The 10,567-nt window shown below is 35.8% G+C and overlaps 1 non-coding gene across 1 annotated transcript; it reads right to left on the bottom strand.

The window, feature by feature from the left end:
• Positions 1 to 1,552: 1,552 nt before the first annotated feature.
• On the bottom strand, positions 1,553 to 1,660 carry LOC144292042 (U6 spliceosomal RNA). The gene has a single exon (XR_013359583.1). It is a non-coding gene; the product is annotated as a U6 spliceosomal RNA (small nuclear RNA).
• Positions 1,661 to 10,567: the final 8,907 nt, after the last annotated feature.

Here is a 10,567-nt window from a genome sequence, read left to right as displayed (position 1 = left end):
ATCTATGGCTTTTATGATGTTAAGATGTGTTTCGTCTATACCTAATTTGTTGAAGATTTTTATCATGAAAAGATGTTGTATCTTGTTATATGCTTTTTCTGTACCTATTGAAATGATTACATGGCTTTTATCTTTCATCCTATTATTGCAGTGTATCACATTAGTTGATTTGTGTATATTGAAACATCCTTGCATCTCAGGAATAAAACACTTAATGTGTTCTTGAATTCAGTTCACAATTATGTTGTTGTATGTTTTTGCATTTATATTCATTAGGATATTGTTTTATAGGGTTTTGCTGTTGTTGTTGTGCGTAGTATACTTAATCCGGGTTTTGATATTAGGGCTATGCTGGCCTTGTAAAATGAAGATGGAAGAAAGTGTTCCCTCCTGTTCAATTTTTTTTTTTGAGAATTTTAAAAATATTGTTAATTATTCTTTTAATGTTTGGTAGAATTTACCAGTGAAGCTGTCTGCTCCTGGGCTTTCCTTTGTTGGAAGGTTTTTGATTACTGATGCAATCTCCTTACTTATTATTGGTCTGTTAACATTTTCTATTTCTTCCTGATTCAATCTTGATAGGTTGTATGTTTTTAGGAATTTATCCTTTTCTTCTGGTTTATCCAATTTTTTGGTCTATAATCGCTTATAGTAGTCACTTATGATGCTATGTGTTTCTGTAATACCAGTTGTAATGTCTCCTGTTTCATTTCTTATTTTATTTATTTGAGTTTCTCTTTTTTTTCTTAGTTGGTCTAGCTAAAGGTTCCCAATTTTGTTTATCTTTTTTAAAAAACCAGCTTAGTTTCATTGATCTTTTTAAGTGTTTTTCTGGTCTATATTTTATTTCTACTCTAATCTTTCTTACCAATTTCCTTCTCCAACTTGGGTTGTTTGTTCTTCTTTTTCTAGTTCCTGGAGGTATAAAGTTAGGTTGTGTGAGATCTTTATATATTCTTAGCATATGCATTCAGTGCTATAAACTTTCCTCTTATAACTGCTTGTGCAGTATCCCATGTGTTTCCATTTTCATTTGTTTTGACATTTTTTTAATTTACTTTTTATTTTTTCTTTGACCTATGTATTGTTCAGGAGTGTGTTGTCTAGTTTCCACATGTTTGGTAAATTTCCAACTTTCCTCTTGCTGATTTCTAATTATACTATTGTGGTTGGAAAAGATACTTGCTATGATTTTAATCTTCTTAATTTACTAAGACATGATTTGTGGCCTACCATACGATCTATCCTGGAGAATGTTCTGTGTGCACTTCAGAAGAATGTCTATTCTGCTACTGATGGACAGAATGTTATGTATATGTCTATTAGGTCCATTTGGTCCAATGTATGGTTCAAATTTAACATTTTATTATTGATATTCTCCCTGGATGCTCTATCTATTCCTTTAAGTGGGGTATTGAAGTCTCCTACTATTATTGTACTATTGTCAACTTCTCCCTTCCGAATTGTTAGTATTTGTTTACTACATTTAGGTACTTTGATGTTGGGTGCATATATTTACAATGATCATATCTTTTTGATGAATCAACCTCTTGATAATATGGAATGTTTCATGAATTTACATGTCATCTTTGTTCAGGCACCATACTAATATTCTCTGTATTGTTCCAGTTTTAGTTTATGTGTTGAGTGAAGCAGGCACAGGCCGTGGTATTGTGAACAGATAATATTGCTGTTGTTTAAAGCCATTAAATCTTCAGGTAAATTTTAAAGAGCAATAAATAATTGATAAAGATTTAATCTGATTGATAAGTCAAGAAAGAAGTTGAGGATGCACAACCCAACTTCTTTCTCTCATTCTTCTTTAGTGAGTAAACAACCTACTAAGAATCCATGTTCTCTTTCTGTGATCTGAACCATAAATCTTACAGAATTAGATGCACTGATACATATTTTTTCCAAATGCTAATGAGCCAGGAGTTAAAGTTCATATTTGGCTGATATCAAGGCCAAAACCAAATACTGCCATAAAGAGAAAGAAGTAGGAATCAAGCCATGTTCTCTAGCCCAGCCCTTACCAAGAATACCTCTGGAAATAATTTTAATAATTAGTATAATAATTTTAGTAGTCACAAATTGAAGATGATCAGCAAAATGAAAATGTTTTAAATATTCTTTCTACAATATATCCCATTTTCCTTTCTCTTCACATTCTTTATTATGTCAAAATTAAAAGTAATTTATCAAGATTTTGATTTTTTTCCTTCTCATGAAACTTTAAGGTGACAAAACTAATTTAATTCATCCTAATAAGACATGAAAAATTCTCATATAGGACTTTTTATTGAAAACAATATCTTTGGGCAGCCCCAGTCGCCCAGTGGTTTAGCACCGCCTTCAGCCCAGGGTGTGATCCTGGAGACCTGGGATCAAGTCCCATGTCAGGCTCCCTGCATGGAGCCTGCTTCTCTCTCTCTCTCTCTTTCTCTCTCTCTCATGATTAAATAAATAAAATCTTAAAAAAAAAAAAAAGGAAAAGAAAACAATATCTTTGCATGGGTTTTGGCCTTGACACATTTCTGTTACTCATTTTTATGTGAATTCAGTTTTCCTGATTAACAGAAGAACATTTGTTTTAACAACTCCTGTGTTTCTGTGCAATGTTTAAATTTTTTTTTTAATTTTTTAAGGTGATTTTTCTGATTTATTTCTGCTTTTGTTTTTTTGCTCCATTTGTGGGGAAAGCCCCACTTTCCTTTATCCACGTTGTTCCTTCCTAATCAATTTAGATTTAGCCCTTCCTGTTTTGCCTGAGTGTGAGCCCCTTGGACGGTGGGAAGGTGATGCTGATGATAAGCCATCAGCTGGCTTGCTGCAGGACCCTTGCCTCATCTGCTAACCTAGGGAAAGATCTCTCTCATTTCAACTGTTGCTCTCACTGACCACTCTGCCTCCCCATGAATGGCTGTTTTGAGGTCTCCTCTTGTCAGGTTGTCAGTCATCCCATGGCTTCTCTATGCTTTCTCCTGAACAGATGCTGTTAATGTGTTGGTCTTGTGGCTTTTGGTGGTTTGCATTTCAGGGTTCCTGGAGTAGCTTGTCACCTACTTTTAATGTAAATACTGTCCAATGTTTTTTTGTTTTTTTATCTCACTTTTTTGTGTTGGAATTTGGCAAGATCTAAAAGCTATGCCTCTTGCACCAATGCCATCTTTGCAGAATTCAATAAGAAGAGTTTTAATGCAAGTTCAATCTTGACTGTTTGCCCATAATTTGAAAGTGAATATTCAGATATTTATTTAGATTAATGATAAATCAAAATGACATTCTCTTGTTCATATCTCTTGTTTGTGTTACTACCACTGCTACACTAATTAGCTGTGATGATCACCTATAATATCACATGATCTCTGATTACCCACAAGTTTGAAGATATAAGAAATGCTGTGAAATGGGCACCTGGATGGCTCAGTCAGTTAAGCATCTGCATTTCACTCAGATTGTGATCCCACAGTTCTGGGATCAAGCCCTTCATCGCACTCCCTGCTCAGCAGGGAGACTGCGTCTCCCTCTGCTTCTGCCCTTCCCACTACTCTCTCCCTCTCTCTTTCAAATGAGTGAATAAAATCTTTTTTAAAAATTGCTGTGAAAGTAAGCATCTGTCATTTGTACCTTCTGGCAAAATAACCAAGGTAGGTACAAATTTAGGTACATCCCTGTATATCACTGACATATTTGTGATCTGGCTGCCCTGATACCAGATGCATACATTGAATCCTGGGCATCAGTATTAGGAAGCCCACCTGCACATATATAGAAGCCATGTTCTCTAGCCCAGCCCTTACCAATTAAAAAAAAATTTTAAGGTTTACTCCAAATGCTAACCAACTCCTTCATATCACTTTTTGATTACCTTAGAACTTGGAAAGAAAGAATTTTTCCCTTTATTATATGAAAAATAAACTAGGAGTATAGTATCGGAGAGCACTTTAGTACATGCATCCTCAACACATGGAGACTGAGACATCTGGCTGGGCTGAAGAGGATAATTTAAAGTTTTGGTGGCTCTTACTAAGTGTTGCAGGTTGAATTGTGTCCCCTCAAATAAAATATGGTAAAGTCCTGACCCTCAGTCCCTCAGAATGTGACCTTAGTTGGAAATAGGATAGTTATAGATATAATTATTAACCAATTACATGAGGTCATATTTGAATTGAGTGGAATGTCCTTATGAGAACATGGCCGTGAAGACAGTTAAAGAAAGAATGCCATGTGAAAACAAAGGCAGAGATTGGAGTTATGCAGCCACAACACAAAAGAATGCCTACAAACCACTAGAAGCTAGGAAGAGGCAAAGAAGGGTTCTCCCGTACAGTTTCAAAGGGAATGCAGAGCAGCTGACATTTGATTTCAGATTCTAGACTTCACAACTGGGAGTCAATAACTTTTGTTGTCTTAAGCCACCCAGTTTATTGTGTTATGGCCCCATAGGCAACCAATACTCTAAAGGCTAATGGGGGCTTCTTATCTTCGTGGTCTGCAGCCTATATTGAGCAATGCAGCTGATTTTATAGTCACAAAAAGGCATAATATAATAAGAATCTCACTGAGTCTGTACTGAACACAGAGCTCAAGACCCAAGAATTTAGAAGCATGAATGTCGACTAACATTTCTTACGGAAAAGTGTTTTCCTTTAACTGAATGTTTGCTTTAGCCACACCAACTACGAAAAGGCTATTTGGCTCTAGTTGAGTATCAAATACAGCAGTCTCTTACTTGCAATAGAGAATATGCTGAGTGATATGATGTAAAAGAGCTTGAGGACAATGTTGGGGAACTACAAATTTTTAAAAATCTGCCAACCAAGAGAAATTCTCTACAAAAGTCAAAGGGAAATAACAGTTCTGTACTGAATAAGTGTTAAACCAGAATGTGATGCACATCTCAAGTAATCCACTGAAAGATTGCAAAAACAGAAAGAAATCTCACCTTTTTATATAGCCAGGCAGATACAATTCATTACATAAAAGTTGTCAAATTAAGCAGTAACTAGTCCTCAAATAAGAGGACTTGACAGTACCGTTTGTCACATAGAGTTCACCCTAAATTAAAATCTGGTAGTCAGGGTGCCCATCTGATAGTTTATTGGCTTTAGCCAAAGGAAAACAAACTTGTCATATCTTTATGACGAGGTCATTTTGTAATTTGGAGCAAGGTGCCCCTCAAATTAAGCTGCTTCTTTCCCACAGAAACTGGAAAGTAAGGCTTCTGTCTTGACAATTACATCTCAAAGAGATGGCTTCTTGGTACTTAGGAAATATACTTTCAAATAAATTATTGCAGTGGCTAGATTCAAATGAAATAGCATTAATTCTTCCTTTATGTGTCTGGTTTCTGTAAGAATAACTCAATAAATCAGTTTGCCAGCCCTAGCTCTCAGACTCTTCCAATGAATTGCCTTGGATTCTTAGTGTTTGAGAAAATACTGTCAAAAGTATTGGGGGCATCTGGGTCATTCAATCAGTTAAGCATCTGCCTTCCACTCAGGTCATGATCCCAGAACCCTGGGATTAAGAGCCCTGATCTGCTTCGGGCATCCTGTTTAGCCGGGAGTCTGCTTCTCCCTCTCCTTATACCCCCTCCTCCCACCCCTCCCAACTCACTGGTGCTCTCTCTCTTGCTCAAATAAATAAATAAATAAATAAATAAATAAATAAATATTTTAAAAAGTAATTAATTTATATCAACGCTTTCACAACTTTTTTTGTGACATGCTCCATGAAATAAAGAGTTTCATGGTTATGGCAGAGATTATTCATGGTCCTCTCCTCCTCTACCACAAAAATAGAATTTTTAACCAGGCATGTGGCAACAGAGAATAAAGACTACATTTTTAGCCCTGTTTTTCAGGTAGGTATGTTCATAGAACTAAGTTCCAATCCATAGAATATAATCAAAAGCCACTTTGCAACTTCTGGGAAGCTTCCTTAATAAATTAAGGAATTCTCTTCTTTTCATTTTCTCCTTCCTTCTGGATGGATCATGGATGTATTGGTTGGAGCAGCTATGTGGGACCATGAGGTAGTCTTAACAACAGAAGACTGAACCATGATACTGTAAAGAGCTAAGATTGCTCTAGACTATATATCTGTGAAACTTTACTTGAGAAAGAAATAAACTTTTTTCTAGTTTAAGACATTAAGACACTTATTTTTTAGATTTTTTTTCTGTCACTCCTAGTGAATTTAATGCAAGAGTCTAATATAGCTGGAAAATTCATGTATCTTATCTATTAGGGGATACTGGCATATAGAGACTCCAAAAATACCTATAGCAAATAGTTTTTAAAATTTTGTTTAATAATCTATTCCCAGTGTTTTCTTTTTTTGTTAACGTGCTGCAAGGAGAGTTAATTTCCATGTTATTAGTACATAATAGAGGGCCCTGCTACAAATGCATTAGATTTCCTATAACAATACACCATTGCTAGTGTTGTTGCCATTTGAACAACTAGGATCTCCATATTTGAGCTGTAGTCTAATGAATATTCAGCTCCATTCTTTGTTCAGAGTGATTTTTCAAATATACATTATATTACCTGAATTCCATGAGCAAAGGAGGGTGGGCAATACTTCCAGAAATAAGTTGTCACTTAACAGGTTAAGTCATCTATAGACGTTTCAGGGCATATACTTACTGAAGTCTGTTCACACTAATGTCAAGAGGTTATAATGGAAAGTATTCATTCATTTCTATAACAAGCAGTCTCACTGTCTAGGGTCTATTCTTCAGTCAGATTTGGTTCACTCAATCGGAATCACTGGATGACTTTATCATGAGCTACAGCTATAAGTCAATTTTGTGACACGTCATCTAAGAGATACCTAAATTACAGTGTTGAGACTTAACCTTAATACTTCAACAAATATAGCTTTAAATGTAGCTTTAGTCTGACCAGCAATATATTTTATTCATGTAATTTTAATATCTGGCAGTACTGAAAAGACTGTCGTTAATAGATCCACAACTCATCAATATTACTATTAAGCTAATACAAAAGTTACTGGAGGGCGTGGCTTTTTTTCTTTACAGCATCTTTGGTGACAAGCACAGGGCACATGTATGAATTGAGGTTATTGCTAGGTGGGATGGAGTGGAATCACCAGGGTTCTCTTAACAAGCACAAAAGCAATTTCACAGAAGCTATATGTCAATAGGTTGCTTTAACAGTGCCTCTTTTTCTTTGCTTCTCATGAAACAGTTAAGGATTTGTTGGGTTTTTCTTTTAACAACTTAATAGAATCTATTTTGGTTTCCCAATATTTGAACTAGTCTTGATGTGCATACACAAACATGAAGGGCAAGAAGGTTTTAAATTATGCTGAGGTCCAAGTCTTCTGTAATCTAATTTGGTGATACTGATATTTTTAGAAATCTTAAGATCAGAGGCACATTCAGTGTGGTCCACAGCTCAAGTCTATCTGCCCCCAAAGCCCTTGAGAGGCCATGTGCCCTGCACATAGTTTGCCACCTTGCATTCTTCTGTAACGATAACATTATTTTTTTCTTTTTCTTTTTTTAAAAGATTTTATTTATTTATTCATGAGAGACAGAGAAAGAGAGGCAGAGACATAGGCAGAGGGAGTAGCATGCTCCCAGGACCCCAGGATCACAACCTGAGCCAAAGGCAGATGCTCAACCCCTGAGCCTCCCAGGTGCCCCGACAACATTATTTTCTGTCATGAAAAAGTTTTGTTTGACTTCTGCAGGATGGGTGAAGCTTAGACATCTTCTCTATTAGAATTAGTTTTTTTAAGTTCTGAATCATCAAATACAGAACACTTTTTGTTGTTAATTGTAAAAACGAACAGATAGCCATTAGAGAAGGATTCTGACTTTAATTCTCGCTGAAGCAGGAGCTGCTTGGGAAAGATTCTGCAGCTATCATTCAAAATAGCATCAAAGATAAAGCCTTTACTGTGATTGGAGAACCATATGAAAACATTTTCTGATAGTTTCTTTAAATGAAATACCAGATAATCCTGCCAAAATCATACCCACATTTGAAGCCATTACACCAAAGATAGAGGGTATAGTAAAATTTAAACTTGTTCAGAGTTGTAGGACTTTCTTTTCTTGCCTCACTTAACTCATGTTTTCCCTCCCCCTTTAATGGTCTCAAAGTATTTTTGTGACTGGAACAGTGATTTTTCAAACCTAATTATCCATGAGGCTCAAATTCACAGATTGATTCAGTAAAACTCGTCTGAATTCAGAAAATCATATATATAACAAGATCCAGATATTTATTTCTCTTCTTTTCTTTTCTTTAACACTTTGGGGCCATTCCCACAACTGGCCATTCCCTATCACTGCCACTATCTCCTTTCTTCACAATCATCTGAGGACAAAAGAAGCAAGCTTTTTTTTTACCTCTGTAAAATAAAACTCCATAAAGTAAAATTATATTTGGCCAAGTCTGTTCCTTGATATGCTAAATGGGGAGCTAAGCTGGTGGTTGTGATTTTATTTAATGCATTGATTAGTGAGGGACCCATCAAGATAAAAAAAAAAAAATCTGGTTCAAAAGGACACACGTACATGCATGTGCACACACACATACTATTAGGAATACTGAAATAAATTTGCAAACAGACAGAAAACTGGTCAATAATCCACAGGGCTGTGATAAATTGTATTCCACATGAAAATACCATTTGCATTTCTATGGGCAGAAATAATTTACATTACTGTAAATTTTCTAAGGCTTACAGAGTTGTAAAACAGCTCAAAGACTGGTCTCAGACCCCTTGTAGAACTGGATGACCTGGCGGATATGTAAATGATTCTTTTTTTTTCCATTTGAACATCTTCCAAAGTTTTCCTGACACACCCAGAGACCTAAATTTCCTTATCAATAAAATGAGAGATTTGGACTAGTGACATTAAAAAAAAAAAAAGTTTTATTTATTTAAGAGAGAGAGAAAAAGTAGGAGCAGGGGGAGGGGCAAATGGAGAAGCAGGTTCCCCACTGAGCAGGGAGCCCAACATGGGGCTTGATCCCAGAACTCTGGGATCATTGACCTGAGCCAAAGGCTTAACCAACTTAGCCACCCAGCCACACCTGGACTAGTGACTTCTGAGACCCTTTAATCCCAACATCCTAGTCCTCTGATTTCTTGGCCATTATCTATGTGTGCCTTTACATGACATATGAATGTCTTCAGATGGTTCTCCAAGCACAGTAAAGGCTTTACTTTGATGCAATGGAATATTTTTTGTTCCTCAGTCAGACTGTTCTTGCAGTCATTTTTATTAGTCAAATCAGCCGTAACTATGAGTGTATCCTCTTGCAGTCTCTGCCTAAAAATAAAATCAAAACACAAATTCTACTTTTTTCCCAGTTACTGTTAGGCCATGTGATCATATGTGTGTGTGCACTTGCAAATGAAAGCAGAATCTGAGCATAGGTATCCTAGGCATATTTGTTCATTGTCTTTACCAAATGCTACCTACAGAAGAAACTGGTAACTTGGTTAATGTGATAATTCAGGACAATATTGTATAGATTTTGCAGATCTTTGAGAAGAAATGAATCAAGATTTCTCTAATTCCTGTAGACTTCCTGTTGGGCAAATACAGCAGACCTTTTTAAGATTGCTTTGTGATGGCAGAGATGATCATAGTGTTATGGGTTCAAAACTTGGCAGAGTTGATAGAGTTCAGTGTCAGGCAGTAGAGAATAGCAAGATACTTAAGTGTGATTTTTGTTTGTTTGTTCACTTCATTTCTTCTCTATTAGAGTAGGCTTTAAACTTTAAAGCAACGGAGAAGGACAGAGCCTCTTTAGCTTTGTAATTTAACAAATATTTGTTGAAAGAATAATCAAACTACTTTCCTTTCTGGAAACAGCCCAGGTATCCTTTAAAAAAATCTCCTAATATATTGAGTTTTTAAAAATTTTACCATATTGGAAGGGGAGAAATGATTACATGCAGCTGATATTTTTTGAGAATAAATATTCTGGTTTGTAGATTTTATCAGGTAAAACCCCATTCAGTTTAGAAATCGTCCTCAAAACTTCTTTTTTATTTAAATTTGTTTATTCTCATCTGAATGGTCTCATTTTAACTAAAACAATATTCTTGATGGTACAACATGAAAACAATCACATTTCTTTGTTTCAGTCTTTCTTTTCTTTCATCCTAGTCATTTCTGTAAAAACAGAGACCAAAATGACTGGGTAGCATTATGGAGGATTTCTGGTAATAATACACCTACACAGTGTACTGCAGGAAGTAGAAAGCCCATACCTGATCCCCTCAGTAACTTATGACATGAATCATATAAGATCAGAGGACTATTGCTACTGAATGTTGAAGATTCACGTCCCAAATATATTTTTCTGCACCAATAACGTAACATAGGTTCAAGGGGCAAAAATACCGAAGCCTGGACCTTATCTACAACACATATACATTTATATCTGTCTACATATATATGCACATCCATAAATGTGGTTCCAAGTAAGGTGCAGGGGGTGGACGGAGAGGGTGGGATGATGAGAAAAAATAACTGATAGTAATTAATACAGCTTATGTGGGAATG

The sequence above is a fragment of the Canis aureus genome, chromosome 20 (genome assembly GCF_053574225.1).
Source record: "Canis aureus isolate CA01 chromosome 20, VMU_Caureus_v.1.0, whole genome shotgun sequence".
Classification (NCBI taxonomy): Eukaryota; Metazoa; Chordata; class Mammalia; order Carnivora; family Canidae; genus Canis; species Canis aureus.
Note: the sequence above shows the minus strand (reverse complement) of the source record. Positions and strands in the feature narration are given on the sequence as shown.